The 24,016-nt window shown below is 40.1% G+C and overlaps 1 protein-coding gene and 1 pseudogene across 1 annotated transcript in view; both read left to right on the forward strand.

The window, feature by feature from the left end:
• LOC136885394 (uncharacterized) overlaps positions 1-24,016 on the forward strand; it is a 682,520-nt gene that overhangs the window by 42,971 nt on the left and 615,533 nt on the right. The window lies entirely within an intron of this gene.
• Positions 15,030-16,130, forward strand: LOC136885287 (prostaglandin reductase 1 pseudogene; annotated as a pseudogene).

Below are 24,016 nucleotides of genomic sequence, written 5' to 3' on the forward strand. Positions count from 1 at the left end.
TACCGCAGAAAATCCCGCCGAAATGTAAACTATATGTGTAAAATTAAATGTCATTTAAAAGTTACGAATGAAACAATACCGGAGCTCTGGAATAATTTTTATTCTTTCGAGAGTAAAAATACCCAAGACACCTACTTGCAAATCTTCGGTTGAAGTTGAGCCATTAAAACGTGGGCGAAAAGTACCTAGCGTAAAAGAACAAGCTCAAGACGAGATTCGAGAAAACCCTGACATGCCTATTGATGAACCGTAGGTTATGAAGAATTTTATTACAGAATCATTCAATGGCCAAAACCCTAGCGAGAATGTGCCCAGGATATACCATGGGCTGAATAAAGCCAGAAAGACTTCTAGTGTTCAAATTTGTGTTTTGTGGTTCTTAACTGCTGCCTAGTAAATTTTGATGAATAAAACGGTGTTATTTACTTAACCTTTCATCTTAAAACTTGCATAGATGAATCAATTAGCTTGTTTTTAATAATTGCTACAGAAACTAACCGGAAAGTGTTATTTCAGAAACAACCTAAGTGCAATGTTTTAAAGAATTACTTTATAGCATTGTACGTATTATTTAAAAAATGTATTTAATACTTACATTTTTCTAGCACATTAATATTTTATTTATTATTTTATTTTAAATGTTAGCAGGAGATCAGACTTCAACTTATAATGCCACATAGTTTTTTTTTTCATTTTCACAACAATTTGTAAAAGGGCACTGATGTGGTTTCTGCAATTAGCTATTCAAATGAACATTGCAAATAAAATCCACCAAATTATGCAATACACAGTAAAACGTGGTAATGGTCTATGAAAATGTTTACGGTAATATTAATAAGTAGGCTAAGATATACAATGGGCAATGGGTACAACGTACATATAGTATAGTAACGAATACAGTAAATATCAATTTTACATAAAATACATATTATTATTATTATTATTATTATTATTATTATTATTATTATTATTCCACCTCTGTGGTGTAGAGTGATTAGCTGTCATCCCCAGAGGCCCGGGTTCGATTCCGGACTCTGCCACGAAATTTTTAAAGTGGTGCCAGGGCAGGAACGGGCTCCACTCAGCCTCGGAAGGTCAAGGTGAGTAGAGGGGGAGTTCGATCCCCTCCTCGAATATCCTCGAAGTGGTTTTCCGTGGTTTTCCCCACTTCTCCTCCAGGCAAATGCCGTGATGGTACTTAACTTAAGGCCACGGCCATGACCCCTGGGCGAGGTACCGGTTCTCCTCCCCAGTTGTATCCCCCGACCCAATGTCTCACGCTCCAGGACACTGCTCTTGAAGCGGTAGAGGTGGGATCTCTCGCTGAGTCCGAAGGAAAACCAAGCATGGAGCGTTAACGGATTATAAAAGAAGAAATATTATTATTACTTTTTTTTTACAAGCGAATGGACCACTAAGGATCACGCTACAACTACATTTCTTTCTCTTCGTGCGGAGTTTTCTCTGTGTCCAATACTCCATGCGTTCGCTGGCCTGCTTTCGCTTTTCATCTGTCCAGGCTCTTCCGGTCTTCTTAGTTCTTCCTGCGGCTTGAACCCATTCTAAATTCTTCACTGTGTTCCTAAACGTATTTTCTAACAGCTGGTCTTCCAAGATGCTTAACCTTTCCATATCCTTCTTCGTTTCCTTAATCAATGCTGTAGTGGTCTTTTCTCTCCAGAAGTAATCAAATATCTGTTTGCGTCCATTCCGTACAGATGTACGAGAAACGCCAGCCTCCTTTTCTTCATGGTCTCTGGCAAACTTCTTTGTTGCTTCGAAGTTTCCATCCGCTTTCAATTTGGACAGCTCCCATAATTTTTCTGAGGGTTCTTCTTTCCAGGACCTCTAGTTTCTCCAGCTTGTAGTCCATGCACAGGCATTCTGGTGTTGACCACGGTGTTGTAATGTTTTAATTTGGAATTCCAGGATAAGCACTTCTTATTGTAGCTGGTTTTTTCTTGTCAAGCCGTATGCTTTCTCCATTTTTGAGATCCGATCTTCCACTGCAGAGTTTTCTAGTCCATTCTCCTGTATCGTCGCTTTATTATTATTATTATTATTATTATTATTATTATTATTATTATTATTATTATTATTATTATTATTATTATTATTATTCCCCTCTCTGGTTTGGAGACGCAGACGAAGAATACATCCGGTGAATCGCGTGCATGTAGTAAGAGGTGACTAAAAGGGGTGACGAAAGGATGCTGAATTTTGAACCACGAGGCTGAATATGAATATAAAATGATCGGCGGATCCAACTCACAATATTGAAAGTTAAATATAATTCCAATTATTGGAGTTTTTCATCTTCTCGTTGTGGCTTTTGTTGGGATCTTCTGACCAGATTTTGCTCGTGGTAGTGCTTTGATTGTGTGTAAGGTGGTGATTGCCGACTAATTATCTGTACTTAGACCTGTCTAATCTGTGATGCCTGTTTCTTGAAGATCTTTTCCAACTTCGAGAAGCCATTTTATTATTGTAATTGAAAGGGCAAGGTTTATAATTATTTCGGTCAATCTCTGATTACTCATTTTGAGAATATGTCCGTCAAATTTCAAACGTATTTTCCTAAAAGTATCTGAGAATTTCTCTGAGTGTTGTTATAGGTCATTATTATTACCGGCATTATCATTATTAGTAGCAGTAGTAGTAGTATTAGTGATAAGCCTATTAATACTACGGGAAGTACTTAAAGGCCTTCATTTGCCTTGTGACTACATGTCTTCCATTCTTTTACTCTGAGTTTCCTTTGTGTTTTCTATCAGGTTGTTCCAGTCTTTTTCTTGCCGCTGTAGTTTTTCCTAACTCACTTACTTTAAACACATAAAATCTGAATTGAAATGAGACATATGAAATTTAATATTCATTAAATGAAATACTCAATCGTTGGACCTTGTACTCACACTTAGTTCTTACCTGATTACTTACAGATACAATATTTGATGGGCGCCAGCTGCAACTCAATGCAGCAATAAGAGAAAGAGAGTCTTGAATATCTCTAAGCTTACTTTTAACAACATACCATATAGGTTCTGGGAAAAAAAGAGATTGCCGTTTTGTTTCCTCATTAAATTTGAGGTCATCTAATTCCACCCGTCAAATAAAACGATAAATTAATTCGATAGAACAAAATATATTCTCTAAATTATTTCACAAAATAGTAAGAAATGCTGCGATAAAACAGGTGAGAATATAAAAGTATGACATAACAACTGAAATAAACTAGGCATTAAATTTGAATTCCACTTGACCAGACATTTAAAAATTATACAAGATAGTTATCCCTCACTGTTCAGTTGACTGTACCTTCAACACTTTGAGTGTAATTACGACGTATTCCTTTGAGTTGGTGTCTACTGTAGGTGTATCAAGCCTAATTTGGTGATGCATCCTTTTTTTTTCACTGACGACTAAGTATCCATGTGACTGCTGTTTCTCCATCCAGATGACTGACTACTATCATCTCAGTACAACACTCCTTGGCAAGTGTCTCCATTCATATGACTTCATGGCAAGTCTCTCCATCCATATGACTTAATGGCAAGAAGTCTCTCCATCCATATGACTTAATGGCAAGAAGTCTCTCCATCCATATGACTTTATGGCAAGTCTCTCCGTCCATATGACTGACCGACCAACTGTAGCCTCACTCTCTCAATGGTTACAACTAACTGACCGACTGAGGCCTTTCCTTCCAATTGACTATCTCACTGTTCAGCATCCATTTGACTGACTCTATAAGACGCTGGTCCCAATATTTATTTATTTATTTAATTTATTTATTTATTTATTTATTTATTTATTTATTTATTTATTTATTTATTTATTTATTTATTCAGGATCAGCAACAGCATAACGCCGAATTACAACGATCTGAGCTATGTACAATAGATATGAATCTAAAATGAAAGATATATAAATACTTACAAAGGACACGAATATACACAATAAAAAGTGTACAATTATATATAATACATATTTACATAAACAACGTTATTAACAAAGAAAAATACATTTACAGTAAATACAGGAGCAGAACGGGAAAGAACAAGAAGGAAAATTAAGTTATATGATAAATATCATGACAGAAGGAAGGAAACGTTACGAAGAGATCTAAATTGTTGTTGATAGATAATGTATTAAACATTGCTGGAATACGTACCGAAAGGGACCTTTGGGTGAGAGAAAGCCGGGAGTAAGGTATATGGAATAAGGTCTTCATTCTGGTACTACGGGATGGGACGTGGAGGGGGAATAAGGAAGCTAAATCTGGAGACCTAAACAGACCATTAACGGCTTTGTATAGCAGCTTTAGGTCGGCTACTTTCCTCCGAGCAGAAAGAGTCTTGAGGTTCAGTTTCCCAAGCACTTGGATAGTGCTTAGGTTCCGACATGCAGGGACCCTGGCTCTGACGATAGCACAGAAAAAAGATTGTACACGGTCAAGGTGGCAGAGGTTTGAAGAAGCAGAAATGGACCAGACTGGAGAGGCGTATTCAACAATAGGTAAGATACATGAGACGTAGAATGCTCGGAGGGCATTTACATCTGTGATGTCAGAAAACCTGTAGAGTAAACCGAGGAGTGACATAGCACGTGAGGTAACCCTGTTTATGTGCGAGACAAACAACAATTTACTGTCAAAATGCACTCCTAAGTCTTTTTGATTGTCAACAAGAGCAATCGGATGGTTCAGTAGGTGATATTCTTGTAGAACGGGGGATTTACGAAGTGTGAACGAAATAACCTTAGCTGACCCACCTACGCTCTCTGTTGAAATTGCCTGGGGCGGCAGTAGGTTTCTTCAAAAAATGCGCTCATCGCTATATGCACTCGATGACAGAGCGATGACTCGCCAGTTACGTTAGCAGTATTGCACAATGTTGTAATGTCACACGTTATTACACACCATACCTCCATATCTGATATCATACAGCAACACGTCTTCAATGTTTATCTACACATACATAACAAATCAACTACAATCACGCAAGCGATAATCATTACAGAATTGGATTGAATAATAATAATAATAATAATAATAATAATAATAATAATAATAATAATAATAATAATAATAATAATAATAATAATAATAATAATAATAATAATAATAATAATAATACCGAGCTCGATAGCTGCAGTCGCGTAAGTGCGGCCAGTATCCAGTATTCGGGAGATAGTAGGTTCGAACCCCACTGTCCGCCGTCCTGAAAATGGTTTTCCGTGGTTTCCCATTTTCACACCAGGCAAATGCTGGGGCAGTACCTTAATTAAGGCCACGGCCACTTCCTTCCCACTCCTAGCCCTTTCCTGTCCCATCGTCGCCGTAAGACCTATCTGTGTCGGTGCGACGTAAAACAACTAGCAAATGTAATAATAATAATAATAATAATAATAATAATAATAATAATAATAATAATAATAATAATAATAATAATTGTACCGGGCGGTACACCTCTACACCGTTTATTTAAAAGTTGCGCCAGTTGAAACTCCTCTTCTGGAGGAAGGTTGAACTTTATCTATTCTATTAATTCTCTACTTTCTCAGAAGATGTCACCACGTGGAAAATTTTGAGTTTTTGAACTGTGTCACTTTTGATGTGTTTTTGTCTCGCTTGAAGTAAGAAGTGTGAACTTTCTCTTCTAGAGGACACTACTGAAGAATTACAATAGTGCAACCTAGTGCGAAAGCAAAGAACTATTTTGTTGAAGAAATTTTTATTTCAAATGTTTGTTCCTTGCTAAATTTCTTTCTGTTATTGTTTAAGTTGGCTGTATACCCCTCTTTTTCCCCTTAGTTTGGATCTAGCCAATCCCGAATTTCTTTAATTAATTTTCCACCAATAATGTGTTTCTTTTTCCTCTATGTAGGGGTTTCTTTTCCCTAGCCAATAAAATTTTTTGTGGGAGGGTGTTTTATTTCCCCTAACGCCTAGAATCTTCCGCGAGAGGATATAAACTGCTGATTTTAGGGTCTCCAGGCCACTTCTGTTCCATCTTTCAGTGTATTAAGTACATAGCAGGAGGCGGGAAGCGCCTCTTTCTTCTTCAGCCGTTCAACACCAGGTAATGGCCTATTAATAACTTCTTTTCTTGCTAGGTCGGCAGTTTAACACTCGCGGCGGGTTCGAAGCATTTCCATCATGTAACCTTTTCCTAAAATGTAATTACTCTTTTCATCTTTTTCTTGTAAAGCTACATATTGGGATAGAGAGTGCTAACCCTCTCGAGCTCCCACTCACATTTGTTTTGAGGTGAACTTATTTTCTCAAACTATTCTTCGTTTATGTAATGTAAAGTGTTCTTCTCTAAGTCACCTCTGTAGTATGGGATTAGCCCTTGCGTTAGCGGCCCAGAGCCAGATTAGGTTTTTAAAAAAACAAAGTGTATTAGGAGTGCAAGATCGCCTCCTCTCAAATTGTTATTTTAGAGGTCATGTAATCAACCTTCTTTTCATGTAATAGACCTCTGTAGGTTGGGTATTTTACCCCTGTGAATACGTCCTTAAAGGACAGCTTGAAGGTAGAGTTTGGTTTGGCCTTTGAGAGGCTTAAATTTTAAGAGCGGATCGCTCTTTTGAAAATGGAGTGTCATATGCCTCGTGGAGGCTTTTCTGTGTAATTCGGAGCCAGGGGCTCCTAGGGATGAATGGGGTTTTCTGCCCCTCTGTTAAAACTTGTGTTTGTGGTAAAACTGAGCTGATCGCAGAAGTCAGGGCGTGAAGCCCAAAACCTGTAAATATTGTATCTCCCCTTGTTTTGCTACATTGTACCTGCCATGTCTGTTATTGCTTTGTTTTTGAAAAGAAAATATAACCTAGTTAAATTTTAAATTACTTTTACATTAACTTTGATTCCGTAGTTTGAAACCCATTCACGCCCGCACCTTCTTACGCCTCTACCTACCGCTAAAACACGGTAACAAGTGGTAGCAGAGCGTGGTTGAATGGGTCTCAATTTAGCCCCTTTGGACGGCTAAACATTGCTTTGATTCGAACTCTAACAATTTTCTCAGTTGCTGGAATTTTTTGAGTTTTTCAAAATTGTTCTGTCATCATGCCCGGCCCTCGCGATGTTCTCCTCCTTAACTACTTGCGCAAAGAGGAGTTGATATATGAGTTAACTATCAGAAACGTTCAATCTGGAGGCACGGTTGCAATAGACACTAACAAGCTTAGAGAGTCCCTTGATTTGCCCATTTCCATCCCCAATTTGGGAGAGAAAGAAATTGATGACTCTCTTTCCACGATTGTCGAGAATATTACTGGGCTTGCATCGGTAGTCAGCTTTTTTGATGAAAACGATCCATCTCCTAATCAAATTAAGCGTGTGCAAGGCAGGCTGTATCACTTTGCAAATAGAGTTAATGATCTGTTGTCTCTAAAGGTGAATGACGTTCAGAGGAAGCAAGCTAATACGCTCCTTGAAACTATTTCTGAATTGTCTAATAAGGTCACTCAATTGCTAACCGGCGAAGCTCCTCCCAAAACTGATCAACCCGCCACGGTGAATGTAGGTAACGAGGAAGAGCCTCCTCAGGGAGAAGTCAATAGGATAACCGTTGCTGCTCAAACTATCTCTGCCCCATCGAACAACGAATCTGAACGCCGTGCGTCATTGAGTAACATCCGCTCTGAATTAACTTCTTTGCCATTGAAACCTTTAACGACTATGTCACCTGGGTTCAGCAGCTTGCCTCATCCATTGGCAATGTTGCTTAGAGGTATCTCTAAGTTTTCCGTCAACACCACCAGTGACGTAATTTCATTTTTAAGATTTCTAGTGGAATTTCAGGATCATGCCCTTGTGTTTTCTCTTTCCCCATGTCAAATTTTGCAAATTATCTATCCTTATGCTATTGGTGTTCTATCTGACAAAATAGTTAGAGCCATCGCTGAGCAATCTTCTATTGAGGATTTCCATGCCCATTTGCTAGCTAACTTCATCCCGGCTAGGGCCAGGTCCTCCCTTATTCAGAAATACTATTATCGGGTACAGCGCTTGGATGAAAACCTGGCAGACTTCATCCAAGATATTAAGTTTTATACTAGGGTGTTTGCTCTTCACTTCCCTGAGGATCAAATTGTACAAGCTATTGTGGAAGGTATTTCACCATCCTATAGGTCATATTTGTGTTTCGCGGCGTGCCCGCAAACGTTCTCGGAACTTGAAGCACTGGCAGTCTCAGCGGAAGGAGTTAGATACGCCGATTCTTTGCGTGTCGCGAAAGAACCCCCGCCTTCCTTTAGTAACACTCGGCCTCCACCTCGCCGACCAGTCAATCCCCGTAAATGTTATGCTTGCGGGTCGCCTGACCATCTGCGGAATAAGTGTCCTCTGATCAAGTCAAGTGGGACAAGGAATGGAGCAGGGTCATCACAAGGCTGTTTTAAGTGTGGGGCCTTCTCACATATCGCCAAGAATTGCCCAAACTCAAATAGCACCCCCTCCTGCTCAACTTCTGGTGCAAATTCCAGCTATGCCAATAATAAAAAGTGACTAGTGGCGTCGGCTGAGCCGACTAATCCATCTTCCCGAGACTCAGCCCCTAGTAAACAGGTTGTAAATGCAGAGAACGACCTGCCTTCAAATTCATCTTTTGAATGCCCTAAAGAGTGTCTTAGGATTGCGGCGGATACCCCCGCACCTGTTCCTTTTCTTAAGATTGAGTTAAATAACGAGCCTATAACAGCTCTCTTAGATTCAGGCAGTGTTTGTTCCATTATTTCGGCTGATTGGTATTCTAAATTGAAATCTGTTTGTAAACTCCCTGACTATGACTCATCTCCTGTTAAATATGTTTCGGCTAATTCATCTCCATTAGAAATTCTAGGTTCCTTACATGTCAAAATTCGGGTTTTTAAATTTACATGGAAGATCAAATTGTTTGTGGCCAAGCGTTTGTCTTGCCCCATCATATTGGGAGCGGACTTCATTTCTCACACTGGTCTTGTGCTCGATCTCCAGAGTAGGTCGTGCACATTCAAATTTGCGTCCAATTGTAGAATTCCCTTGTTAAAGTGTAATTCTGTATCATGTTCATCTATTTCGCCTACCCAGGATGAGATGTTGTTAGACCTTAGACATCTACCTGAGGAGCAGGCTGATAGTATTCGGAAACTGTGTCAGTCGTTTCCCGAGGTGTTCTCTGATACTCTTGGTGTTACTGACCTTATTGAATACAAAATTGAGGTCACGGATTCAATTCCTGTCCGTTTTCCACCGTATAGGCTATCTCCACCTAAAATGAAGGCTCTGAAAGAAATCATCGATCAGATGTTGAAGGATGGTATTATTAGGCCCTCTAAGTCAGCGTATTCTTCGCCTATTTTTCTAGTCCCGAAACCCCAAGGAGGCTTCAGGCCTGTCATTGATTACAGGGCTCTCAATCGGAAGGTGGTGTTGCAATCTGTGCCCCTTCCCGACCTTCATTCTTGCTTTTCATGGTTTCGAAAGGCCAAGTTCTTCACTATCTTGGACTTGAATCAGGCCTATAATCAAATTCCCCTTGCCGAGGAGTCTAAACATCTTACAGCGTTTGCCACGGACTGGAATTTATACGAATACAACCGCGTGCCTTTCGGGCTCCCCACGGGGGCAGCTGTGCTCACTAGTCTACTAGATAGGGTCTTCTCCGACATCAAATTTGAGTACTTATATCACTACTTGGATGATGTCGTCGTATTTTCCGAGACTTTTGAAGAACATCTAGATCATCTGCGAGAAGTTCTGAATCGCCTTCGTAAGGCTGGGTTAACTGTCAAGTTGTCCAAGGTTGCCTTTGCTAAGCCCTCTATGTCATTCCTAGGGCATATTGTGTCACCCGATGGGGTAGCTGTCGATCATTCTAGAACACAGGCCATCCGTGATTTTAAACCTCCTAAGGACATCAAAGGTATCGCTAGATTCATTGGTATGGTGAATTTCTTCAGGAAGTTTATTCCTAACTTCGCTAATAGAGCGGCGCCCTTAAACCTTCTTCGTAGGAAAGGCATCAAATTCGAGTGGGGACCTTCTCAACAAGCCGCTTTCGAAGATCTTAAATTAGCTCTCTGTAATGCCCCTGTACTTGCTATGCCTGATTTCTCGAAGAAATTCATCGTCCAAACGGACGCGTCGTCGTCAGCTGTAGCTGCAGTCCTTCTTCAAGAGACTGAACTAGGGAGGCGTCCCATCGCCTATGCATCTAGGACTCTATCGGTTCAAGAAGCCAAGTATTCCATCTATGAGCTCGAAGGGTTGGCAGTCTTATTCGCCTTAGAAAAGTTCCGTCTCTATCTGGAACATGTCAAATTCGACCTGGAGACAGATAATCAAGCCTTAAGCTGGGTCTTAGGTAGGCCGCGTCGTACTGGTCGTATAGCCCGTTGGGCCATCCGTATTTCTGCTTTCCAATTTGATGTACGGCATATCAGAGGTACCGAAAATGTTGTGGCTGATGGACTCAGCCGTATGTTTTCAAACGAGGTCGAGACCCATGAACCGGTCGACAGTTCATCACCTTCCGAGTCCATACTATCCGAGGTTAATGCCATCCTAACAGATGCTCCCATGCTTTTTAGGGATATTGAGAAATACCAACGTGAAGATCCGACGCTGGCTCCTATAATGGAAACCCTTTCTTCTGGGGAACATGCTGTCCCTTATGTTCTGAGGAATGGTGTTCTATGTTGCCCTTCGAGGCATGATAAGTTGATGAAAGTTGTTGTTCCAGCGGTTCTTGTACCTATGATCTTCAAGTATTATCATGAGACCCCATTAGGAGGGCATCTGGGTATCTTTAAAACTCGTGAAAAGATTCGTGAAATGTTCATCTGGAAAGGTATGGACGGTGAAATTCGGGAACTTGTAAAAGCTTGTAAATCTTGTTTGATCAGTAAACCCACCATGTCCACTAAAGTAGGCCTTTTGTCTTCTCATCAAGCGTCGCGCCCCATGGAACGCCTGTATATCGATTATGTGGGACCCTTCCCCCAGTCAAAGGGTAATGCCAACAAGTTCATCTTTGTGTGTGTAGATGGTTTTACAAGATTTTCCTGGTTATTTCCGACTAAGCTGGCTACCGCTCAGTCCACCATTACTTGCCTAAATTCTATTTTTGCTTCTTTTGGTCCGTGCCAATACATTGTATCTGATAATGCTAAAGCTTTTACATCAAATCTGTTTCGTAAATTCTGTTTTGACTTGTCCATCTCTCATGTAACTACATCTGCTTATTACCCTCAACCATCTCTGGCTGAACGGGTTAACCGTAATCTCAGGTCCGCACTTATTGCCTATCATCATGAAGATCATTCTAGGTGGGACACGTCCCTGCATTGGTTAGCTTTTGCTTTGAATTCGGCGGTTCATGAATCTCACAAATTTACTCCAGCTTCTTTGATGTTTAAGTTCGTTCCCAACACGCCGCTCTCTAACCTCTGGTCTCTGAATGACATTCTGCCCGAGACAATAGATCCGGATAACATTAAAGATCTTTGGAAGAAGGCTAAAGCCAATCTTAAAGTATCTCATGAAAAGGTTAGGGAAAGGTATGATCGTGGACGGAGACCCACCACCTTGAAGGTAGGTGACCAGGTTATGGTCAAAAATTTTGTTCCCGCGGGCAAGCTTGCCCCCAGATTTCATGGGCCTTGTATCATTCTCGATTTTCTTACGCCGGTTACCTTATTGCTAAGTAATCCAGCCACCGAGAGGATATTTAGGGTTCACCTGTCCCAGGTGAAACCGGTGTAATTTCTGTGTTAACTTGCTTCATATTATTTTGAAAGGATATGAAGGTTATATTTTTTTTTGAGTTTCACTTTTAAGGCATTCTGCCCCTTCTATAGGATTTTGTTTCTTATGTAAGCATGTTTGTGAAACCTGCCCCGACCCATTAAACTGCCATCCTGTCTTTGCCACGGCCATTACCACGCTCCCGTCTCCTGCTCCACTCTACACAGTGGCTTAATGAATACCATGAATATCTGCACGCCGCTGGCCCCTCACTCTCTCTACAAGCCTGTACCCTCAAAGGAAATGATTGTCCAACACAATTCTGCCGCCTAGCTTTAATGTTTCAGCGCCCCCGCAGCCGCGCAGCGCCGTGCAGCGACTGGGGAGGGGGATGGGCCCCCTCCTCTCCAGCGAGGACGACATGTGCACGGCGAGCCGGAGCTCTCCCCCCGGCCAAGGCTGATGTGCGGCGCACGTCCTGCTACATGCCCGCAGCCTGTATCTGTTCGCCGCGGGCGCGGCGTACTTCAACACCTCTGCTCCCCTCATAGTGCGGGCGAGCGGTATCTCAGGGTACTTGAGGGGTCCGAGCGGCCTCCGTTGGACGCAAGCTGCAACGGCCGGTCTGGCCATCCGACTCAATCTACATCAACTACATGGACAGTCACCATAAGCAATAATTACATTTGGGAATTTAACAACAATATTTGGTGGACATTGCAAAACTTTTCTTCACTTTTAAGCATTAAAGGTTTATCTTCAGAAATTCAACTACTACAACAGAAAGACTTTCATTCACCTGCAACAACAATATTTTGAAACTGAATTAAGAAATCTTGTAAATGCTTCTGCTATCTATCTTCGTATCAACATCATTACTTGGACTTTGTTTCAAACTGATTTCATGTGTCACCCCTGGAGGAACTTTTGGGGGGGGAGGTCTGTACCGGGCGGTACACCTCTACACCGTTTATTTAAAAGTTGCGCCAGTTGAAACTCCTCTTCTGGAGGAAGGTTGAACTTTATCTATTCTATTAATTCTCTACTTTCTCAGAAGATGTCACCACGTGGAAAATTTTGAGTTTTTGAACTGTGTCACTTTTGATGTGTTTTTGTCTCGCTTGAAGTAAGAAGTGTGAACTTTCTCTTCTAGAGGACACTACTGAAGAATTACAATAGTGCAACCTAGTGCGAAAGCAAAGAACTATTTTGTTGAAGAAATTTTTATTTCAAATGTTTGTTCCTTGCTAAATTTCTTTCTGTTATTGTTTAAGTTGGCTGTATACCCCTCTTTTTCCCCTTAGTTTGGATCTAGCCAATCCCGAATTTCTTTAATTAATTTTCCACCAATAATGTGTTTCTTTTTCCTCTATGTAGGGGTTTCTTTTCCCTAGCCAATAAAATTTTTTGTGGGAGGGTGTTTTATTTCCCCTAACGCCTAGAATCTTCCGCGAGAGGATATAAACTGCTGATTTTAGGGTCTCCAGGCCACTTCTGTTCCATCTTTCAGTGTATTAAGTACATAGCAGGAGGCGGGAAGCGCCTCTTTCTTCTTCAGCCGTTCAACACCAGGTAATGGCCTATTAATAACTTCTTTTCTTGCTAGGTCGGCAGTTTAACACTCGCGGCGGGTTCGAAGCATTTCCATCATGTAACCTTTTCCTAAAATGTAATTACTCTTTTCATCTTTTTCTTGTAAAGCTACATATTGGGATAGAGAGTGCTAACCCTCTCGAGCTCCCACTCACATTTGTTTTGAGGTGAACTTATTTTCTCAAACTATTCTTCGTTTATGTAATGTAAAGTGTTCTTCTCTAAGTCACCTCTGTAGTATGGGATTAGCCCTTGCGTTAGCGGCCCAGAGCCAGATTAGGTTTTAAAAAAAACAAAGTGTATTAGGAGTGCAAGATCGCCTCCTCTCAAATTGTTATTTTAGAGGTCATGTAATCAACCTTCTTTTCATGTAATAGACCTCTGTAGGTTGGGTATTTTACCCCTGTGAATACGTCCTTAAAGGACAGCTTGAAGGTAGAGTTTGGTTTGGCCTTTGAGAGGCTTAAATTTTAAGAGCGGATCGCTCTTTTGAAAATGGAGTGTCATATGCCTCGTGGAGGCTTTTCTGTGTAATTCGGAGCCAGGGGCTCCTAGGGATGAATGGGGTTTTCTGCCCCTCTGTTAAAACTTGTGTTTGTGGTAAAACTGAGCTGATCGCAGAAGTCAGGGCGTGAAGCCCAAAACCTGTAAATATTGTATCTCCCCTTGTTTTGCTACATTGTACCTGCCATGTCTGTTATTGCTTTGTTTTTGAAAAGAAAATATAACCTAGTTAAATTTTAAATTACTTTTACATTAACTTTGATTCCGTAGTTTGAAACCCATTCACGCCCGCACCTTCTTACGCCTCTACCTACCGCTAAAACACGGTAACAATAATAATAATAATAATAATAATAATAATAATAATAATAATAATAATAATAATAATAATAATAATAATACAGATATCATATTGTAACCGGATTTGAACCGTTACACCACTTGCGGATTTAAGATATGAAGATTAACCGGTTGTGGTCATATTCCGGTGTAATTCCTACTTGTATCAGATCAGGTTTTGATTGCGCCAATCCATTTCATTTTGTCAATTTCGGCTATACTTTTTGTTTCGTAGAATCTAACTATTTGTTTTGTAATTCTGGCTAGGTCCAATCTTTTAATATGCCCATATAATCTTTACCGGGGTTTTGTAACGTTACTGTGAATATTTGCGTATTGTTTGATTTCTAGTGTGCCTCCGAGTCCTTATAGTCCGTCTGCGAGTTTTCTCCTATAATGTTTCTTATGAGTTTGCGTTCCTTTTTCTCATTGTGAGTCGTTTCCTCTCTCATCGTCGCTATAAGTCCTACCAGTGTCAGTGCGACGTTAAGCAAACTGTAATAAAAAAAACCTAGTTCTCCTCGAACCCCGGCGAAGCATAAGGACTTAACGCATTCCTTGGTCCTGACAGCGACTCGTCTGAGTGGCTGGTTGCTCCTATCACCAACGCCACCAGCCGAGTAAATTCTGTCAACATTACCTGATGTGTCGCAGATTACACCATGACTTGACGGTTCTTATCGTAGCCCCGATCAAGGCCGGATAATGAATGCACTTCTTGTTTCCGTTAAGTACCTAGATAACCCTACAAGTGCAGCCTGGCTCTGTGTGTAAAAGTGGCGAGTCAAGATGCATCAACAGCTTGCTCACTCAGTATAAATACGATACTACTTATAAGGAGTCTAACTAGTACAGTGCTGATAACACAACCTGGTGTTAGAACTTGCTGAGAAACGAACAATTAAACATGGTGAAGACAAAGAAGTTCGTCGTGGCCAAGAAATTCCAAGGCGAGCCTAAAGAAACTGATCTTCAGCTCGTGGAAGAAGAACTTCCACCACTCAAAGATGGAGAAATCCTGTGTGAAGCTGTATGGCTCAGCGTCGATCCTTACATGAGAGTACATGCCGAAACACTTCCTACGGGCAGTACGATGGATGGCGGTCAAGTGGCGAAAATCATTGAAAGTCGCAATAAAGACTTTCCGGTCGGGAAATACGTCGTGGGTCACCTCGGATGGCAAACCAAGAGCATTGACAAACCACAGAAGGAAATGGTTAGAACGAATATAGCCCCTACATTCCTTCTTCCAGACTTCGACGGTCTTCCTCTGTCCCTGGCTCTGGGTGTATTGGGTATGCCGGGCAACACCGCCTATTTTGGTTTCCTCGAGATCTGCAAACCCAAGGCAGGTGAAGTGGTGGTGGTGAGCGGCGCTGCGGGAGCGGTAGGCAGCCTAGTGGGTCAGATCGCCCGCATCAAGGGCTGCAAGGTGATAGGTTTCGCTGGCTCTGACGACAAGGTACGCTGGCTTAAGAACGACCTGCACTTCGACGCCGCCTACAACTACAAGAAGACGGACGTGCACACGGCGCTGAAGGAGGCGGCACCCAACGGTGTGGATTGTTACTTCGACAACGTTGGCGGCGTCATGAGCAGCAACGTCTTAGTTCACATGAATCACGGGGGCCGAATCTCCGTATGTGGCGGTATCAGCGCGTACAACGCGGACGACAAAGAACCGGCGTTAGCGCCAGTTATGCAGATCAATATGATAAGGAAAGAGCTGAAGATGGAGGGTTTCATCGTTTATCGCTGGTGGGATCGCTGGATGGAAGGTATTCAGCAGATGAAGGAGTGGGTCAAGAACAAACAGCTGATCTACCAAGAGACCGTCACAGAAGGATTTGAGAAAATGCCCAAGGCGTTCGTCGGCATGATGCGAGGTGAGAACACGGGCAAGGCAGTTGTTAAGGCCTAAATGACTTTCTTCTTTAAGAAAAGGAATACGAACATTACGTCATGTTAATATTTTTTTTTTGCTAGGGGTTTTTACGTCGCACCGACACAGATAGGTCTTATGGCGACGATGGGATAGGAAAGGCCTAGGAGTTGGAAGGAAGCGGCCGTGGCCTTAATTAAGGTACAGCCCCAGCATTTGCCTGGTGTGAAAATGGGAAACCACGGAAAACCATCTTCAGGGCTGCCGATAGTGGGATTCGAACCTACTATCTCCCGGATGCAAGCGTTAATAAATTCATTATATGGGCAATATTACGTCGAGTAAATTTGAGTAACTTTATTAATTTTTAAATTTAATGTGCCCGTCAAATTTGTTTAGTTGTGCAGATCAATATGATTAGGAATCATTGTAGAAAATAAATATAATCCCGAAAGGTATGTGATGTTCTACTAAGTGCTCTTGGGTTTCTCTGATATGAAGAATAATTTCTGTAGTCCTTAATTTTGTCAGTACAGTAATCACGGGGGCCATGACGCGTTAATAATCGTTGTCTAGTCTCATCCTTATTGTATTTGTGAGTTGTGTGTGATTTGTCCTGTGTTGTGAGTTTAATCATTATTTTTTGAGATATCTGAAAGCCTACGTTACATTACTTGAAAATTCATTGTTTGTGAGAAGTGTTTACGTGTTTTTGGTGCTCCATTGTTGTGAGCTGCTACAGACTTCACAGCGTTCAGTGATGTGCCACTTCAGTACAAGTAGAAGAACGTTGCGATGTTATCGCATTAAGAAAAGGTAATAATTTTAATAAAATATAACTGTATAGTCTTAATATCCGATGAAATTTAGACTTGTGGCGTGGGAATAGGTCACACTACTTCATGTATCTCCTGACTTAGTAGGTCTCTTTAGAAGTCTTAACAATACCACATATTACAGTCGCTCACAGACATCCTCTCTGTTAACAATAATACCAAGAGAATGTCTTGTCATCCAGTTATTCAACTTCTGCAGATAAGTCGCACTTATTAAAAAAAGGCCAGGATAAAATGTTCAAGGTCGTAGTAAAACTCTTATAATGTGTCGGACATATAAGCTCTCTCTCTCTGAATTATGGAAATTTTAACATACATGCATTAATCTATTCTGTCACAAAATGTGCATGGGCGGTTTCTCAAATAACCGACTAGAGTCTCTTTCATTTTCTCACAATTCATGAGGTTTAACACAGTTTTCAATTTAATAATACGATTTTTGAGTAACATTCACCTCGCCAGATCAATCGGTTAAAGAAGTTCGGTTAAAATGCATGAAGCATAATATGGAAGGTTAAAACCCAGACTAACGAGGGAAGGACAGGATTTTTCTGTGGAGATGTTTAGGGAAGGGAGAGGGGGACGTTCCCAGATGTGGGGGGTGTGACTGTTTATTTATTTATTTATTTATTTATTTATTTATTTATGATATATGTCTGCAAAAGAGTTACAATCCAATTACAAGAGACACTACAAAATATAGTACAATAATACACATTGCAAAACGGAAAGAATATCACGAAAAATTAACAACAAATTTTGGAAAATTATAATAAACAAATTTAGAAGGAAAGATGACAAAAACAACAATAGGTTATATACAGATCAGGATTAGATAGTGCTGCAATTGCTGACTCCTGATTACATAAGTAGGAAGAGCTGAAACTTTATGTACAAGCAGACACATATGTGAACAGGTCAGGTGCATGATTAAGAGTGAAAAAATATCTCGGAGTTTATAGACAATTAAATTACATTTGGGTTATTGACAAAGAGACAGTGTAATGAATTCTATTTTTTTAATAGCATACTGTTTGTTAAGATTGTTTAAGTATATTCACTAAAGAAAATCAATAAACATTTTTTTGAAATCTGTTAGGGACATTGAGTGATCTATGTCGTGGTTTCTGAATAAGTCATTAAACATATTACATCCTTACTAATGGCGAATGTTTATGAATTAATATGTTGGATAAGGGATTGTAAAAGTGCGTCCGGTTACGCAAGTTAGATTTGCTTACATTAAAATTTATTCTGGCTAGTAGATCACCACTATCTATAACGCCATTTATAATTTTGTGGAGAAACAGTTGTTGGTATAATTCTCGGCGAGCGCTTAATGAATTGTATCTAAATTCTTCTAATAAGTGACGATATGATATTCTCAACCTATATGCTGACTGATTATGCTTCTTGTAATAAATAAACCGTAAGAATCTCTTTTGAACCTTTTCAATTTTATTTATGTAAGATTTGTAATTTGGCATCCATATTATTCTTCTTCTTTTTCTACCGATTTTCCCACACCTGTGGGGTCGCGGGTGCGAACTGTGTCGCACATGTGGATTTGGCCCTGTTTTATGGCCGGATGCACTTCCTGACGCCAACCCTATATGAAGGGATGTAATCACTATTGCGTGTTTCTGTGGTGGTTATTAGTGTAGTGTGTTGTGTGAATATGAAGAGAAAAGTGTTGGGACAAACACAAACACCCAGTCCCCGGGCTAGAAGAATTAATCAGAGACGATTAAAATCCCCGACCCGGCCGGGAATCGAACCCGGGACCCTCTGAAGCGAAGGCCAGTACGCTGACCGTTCAGCCAACGAGTCGGACCAATTTGGCATTCATATAACGGATGCATATTCTAATTTTGACCTCACGAATGAGTTATAGAGAACACATAAAGTATTAATGTTATTTAAGTCCTTTCCGTTTCGTACGATAAAACCTAGTTGTTTCAGTGCTGCATTTACTATTATTTCAATATGTGCACTGAATGTTACTACTCATTGTAACTCCTAAGTAAGTTACAGACTCAACTCGTTTTAGATTCTGTCCGTTCATGAAGTATTCGCACTGAAAAGGATCATTCGCCGTGGAATAAGTCATCACGAAGCATTTGCTGATATTAAATGTGATTTTATTCTTGACGCTCCACATGTAGATATTCTCAATGTCCCGGCTTAGAGAAATGCAGTCACTAACATGTGATACCTCCTTGTACAACTTAAGATCTTCAGCAAACATGAGGCATTTGGAATTTACAACAACATCTGGCAAATAACATAAACAGCAGTGGTCCTAAATTTGAACCTTGAGGTACACCTGAATTAACATTGAACACGAAAGATTTGGTCTGATGATAGGTGACAAACTGGTATCTATTATGTAAATAGGAGGAGATAAGTTTTAGCATAGGATTGTTAAATCCAAATCGAGATAGTTTTCTAAGAAGCACACTGTGATCAATCCTGTCAAACGCTTTCTCGAAGTCCGTGTAAATCACATCAACGGATTTATGACTGTTTAAAGCATTAGCCACATCTTGAACTAGATTTAATAGGTTTGTGATAGTTGACCTACCAGGATAGAATCCATGCTGATAAGGTGAAATGTAGCTTTTAACATGATTAAAAATCCGGAAATAAATAATTGTTTCGAAAACTTTTACGAAGGCACATATTATGGAAATGGGTCCTTAAATTTGTACATCTGAATGATCTCCGGCTGTTGCCATCGTCTGCCTTCGAAACCTCACTACCCCAATCTGTTCGACCATTGACCAGCTGAAGTGGGATATTATTTATGAATCTTTGTGTTTAGGAGACAATTAATTTCAAGTAGTGGTATCCGAAGCTGGGTGTTGCATCAACATTTTCAATGTCACATTTTTATATGAGAAGGTTGCATAAATCTTTTATCTACTAGAGAAGGCTGAAAAATAACGCAGCAGTTACTTTGTCACAGTTACTTCCCTGTCACTATTTTCACATGTTATGGGCCAAATATAACAGGTTACCGAGAAACGATAACAGAATTACTTACCAGTGAAAACAGTAACTGGGAAGTGGGAACTGCCACTAGTAGCAGCTTGCACACATCAGATAGTTCGATGCGATGGTTGCTCCTGTCCAACCTCGTTATCGGGGACAGTAGCAGAAGTACAGCGTTCTTTAGATGAACGCCTATTGGCGAGGTCAGGAAACCCCTTAATCTGATGGAAGAAATACCAGCACGTCTATCCGAGCCTCTCCAAAATAGTCAAGGAAAGGTTCAATGTTGTTGCCACGTCGGTTCCGTGTGAACGACGTTTTTCTAAAACGGGACTAATAATTAATGACAGACGCACTCGACTCAGTCCTCAGAAAGTCGAGCAATTGGTACTTTTGAACGCAAATTCAAGCATGTTGTTAGAGTGCTCCCTACAGTGTATATAAGTTTAATTTTAAAATAATTCAATTAGATATTGTCATAAAGAGTGCTTTTATGCATCGAAAACATGGCGCTCAATTTTTCTTAATGTTAGGTTATGTAGGTACTTTGAATTTTCTTTCATCCAGTAATTAATTAGATATAAGTTATATGGAGTACTCATTGTTTATTTAAGCATTGTTGTGACAATTACAGGTTCCCCACTTACAATGCACTCCATTGTTTGAATATTCATAACAAGTACAATAGAAACTCCCGATTGTCAGGAATGAAACACACGTGATAACGTCTCTTTACCCACTGACGTTTTTATTAATACGTTTCACACAATTCATTATAACAAAATAACATAACATTTCTTCATTTTACTTAATCGATCCTCTTGCACCGGTTTGTGTCGAGGTTTATCTTCCATTCTCGACCGGGGCATTGTCAAACTCACTCTTCTAGATTTCAGAAAAGACGCTATGTTGTCTTCTCATTTCATCCGTTGTCTGCCTCTCTTTAACTTTATAGCAAATAAGAATGAGTGTTTTACTGCACCGACTTTCAACAGTGTAGTGATGCGTGTGCGGATGTGCTAGTGATAGAATGGGACTTCACAACACAGACAAGCTTGAAGCCATGACCAGGCTGTGACCGATAAAAAGTGAGTAACGCTGGACGTTATTTTAAACGGTTACTTTTCACAGTCACTGTGTTGTAGCAGGGACAGATTTCGCAGTTATTCAAAAATAACCGTTTGTCACACCTCTGTTACCTACTATTATTCCATTATCGTTAATTTATGAACTACATCCCCTTTAAAACTGAAATGTATATCTGGCAATTAAAATACAGGAAATAGGAGGCTATTCGTACAGTATAACTACAGTTATACTCACTTCACTTGAATTGAAAATTTGCCCTCTTGTTTTTTGATTGATGCTAATTGTTGCTAATATTGTGGGTGGACCGGGATGGCGTACTCCAGTGGCGTGGAAAATAAATTACAATTGCGGAAGGAGAGAAAGCAGACATTATTCTAACGGGGACATTTGGAGTTCTTTCTCGATACGGGGTTTGCTGGTCCTGTGCAACACCCAAGGACCGATACTGGCGCGCGTGCTACCTAATGGTACATACAGGCTAGGCTTACCGCTTGGGAGTTGCCGTAGGAAAGCTAACCCCTTGAGCTTTCTTCATAGCCGTAGCGATTATTGGATCATTATGAAGCATTAACATTAGTAAATCGAACCCCCAAAGATGGTTGATTTTAACATATTTTAGAATATATGTTAGGTTTATTAAACTAGAAAATTAGAAGGAAAATACTACCGTGTTTGATTCCTGATTGATGCATTTGAGATTTTCGAGATGAAATGTCACATCTGCCAACTAGAACTTCTGTTGAGTAACCTGACCTTCCAGATCACGGCATTTCCTAGAACGGATCGGCGAATCAGACCAGAGATCTTGCAGCCTGGAGGGCATGGCCGGCAGTTATACAACGTACTGCCGCTGATAGGCGTAATATCTCTACAATTAGAAGACAATACGAGCAAAATTTTTAAATATCGATCAGTTGATGATACAACCGCGAAAGTAAAGGCTGACACTTCTCTCGTACTAAGAACAAATAAAGCGATGGAATAAATTCAATTGAAGACGAATTCTTTCTTTCAATTGATCTCTCGTGCTACCCCTTTTTCTTTCCTCTTCTACGCTCATATCACAAGCAATTTCCTGGCCAATCCTCTCCTAGAATCACTTATTCTTTCCTCGTGTCTTGCTTCACACTCGACTGCACCCTAACAAGTCAGACTATCCACTGCCGACAACCCCCTATCAATCGTGGTAGTGCCCCCTCTTACCTTAGCCAATTGTCTCTAACACCTCTCGATTGGCAAGCGGAACACGTAGCGTGGAGAGGGGGCCGTGGAATACCGAGCATTGCATACGTCAGCACGAGATCTCGGCATAGGAGAGAGAAAAACGTGACCCGGCCCACTTCTCACACACACATGCAGAATATATTGTCATACGCTCAGCATTTTCAGATATACATCAACGATTTTTCAAAAAGAATAGAAATTAATTTGGTTAACTCACACAACAAAACTAGACAAGTAAAATTATATTTTTCTGTACACTACAAATGTTTGCTTCTTCATTCTTTGCTGGTGGGAAGTAGCAGGGGCATAGCCAAGGGGTGTTAGAACACACCACACCTATGGAAATTTTACAAAAAGAAAATAAACCGAAACAGAGAATAAACAATGAGTGTTTGTATCCTGCGTTATTGCATTACGGAGGAAAGAACCTCTTGTAATAAGTTTGGCTACTTCTGACAGACCAATATAACCCCAAAACTTGAATATAAAGTTCATTTTTTACACATTTTGTTATGTTAAAATTCATTGTTTTAAGTCCTATTAGCAATTAATTCAGTTTTGCTTATTTCATTTAAAAGTGCCATTCTTTGAAAATTTACATTTATTTGGGATATTTAACAAAGTACTTATTGATAATTGCAGTACATAATGCGTTTACATTAATAGAAACACAGTCAATATCTGAAAATTTTAAAAAATGGAAAATATGTTTATCTATGCCAACAAGTATTTACATTATCACATAATGAAATGAAATCCACAGCCTGTTCAAACGGGCCAGGAATGGAATGAATGAAGCCCGCCATCTAGCGGCGAGGATAGGAATTGTGCCGGCTGCCCAAGTCTGTCGCACTCCTCTGGGGCAATGATTAACGAATGACAGATGAAATGAAATGATACTGGAGAGTGTTGTTGGAATGAAACATGACAGAGAAAACCGGTGTACCCGGAGAAAAACCTATCCCGCTTCCGCTTTGTCCAGAACAAATTTCAAACGGAGTGACCGTGATTTGAACCATGGAACCCAGCGGTGAGAGGCCGGCACCCTGCCGCCTGAGCCACGAGACTTTTACATTATCACATACTAATACTAAAATACCACCAGAAGAGATAGAAAGAAATCAAGTAATATTTACATTAGCCAATACTCCTTAATATCAATACAATGTTTTTTTAGTGTTATCGTCTTTATTCTTTTAAAAGTGACTATTAAAAAACTGGATAGTATAATCAGTCTCCATCACCCTCGTCGTCGAAACCATCCACATTGTTCCATTTTAGAATATCAGTTTCATTCAGTTTTGCTTCTTTCATTTGCATTTTAAAAGTGCCATTCTTTGAAACTTAGCTTTTATTTAGGATATTAAACAAAGTATGTATTTATAATATTAGTATATAATGCGTTTACATTAACAGAAACACAGCCAATCTCCGAAAAATAAAAAAAAGGAAAATATGAAGTTCTTCCTCCTTATCCTTCGGAATGTATGGTAGGCGCTGCTCAATATCCTTCAACTTTTTAGTGTGGATGGCAACAGATCTCAGGGTAGGTCAAGTTATATGGAAGCGTAATGTCTCCTACACTTGGCCGAATTAGCTTAAATGTGTGTTTCAGAGAACTCCCAATGTAGGGAGAATCAACAACATATCCAGGAATTACTATCTTTTAACACTCTATGAAACAACTGACTATCCTGAATAAACTTGAGATTGTCCCAGATTTCATGCCTTTTAACACTAAAGAATGGGTATAACCCAGATAAACAGGTTCATATATATAAGTGAAAACCTCCAAAATGAGGACTTACACCCTATTACGAACTC

This window comes from Anabrus simplex, chromosome 14 (genome assembly GCF_040414725.1).
Source record: "Anabrus simplex isolate iqAnaSimp1 chromosome 14, ASM4041472v1, whole genome shotgun sequence".
In the NCBI taxonomy this organism is placed as follows: Eukaryota; Metazoa; Arthropoda; class Insecta; order Orthoptera; family Tettigoniidae; genus Anabrus; species Anabrus simplex.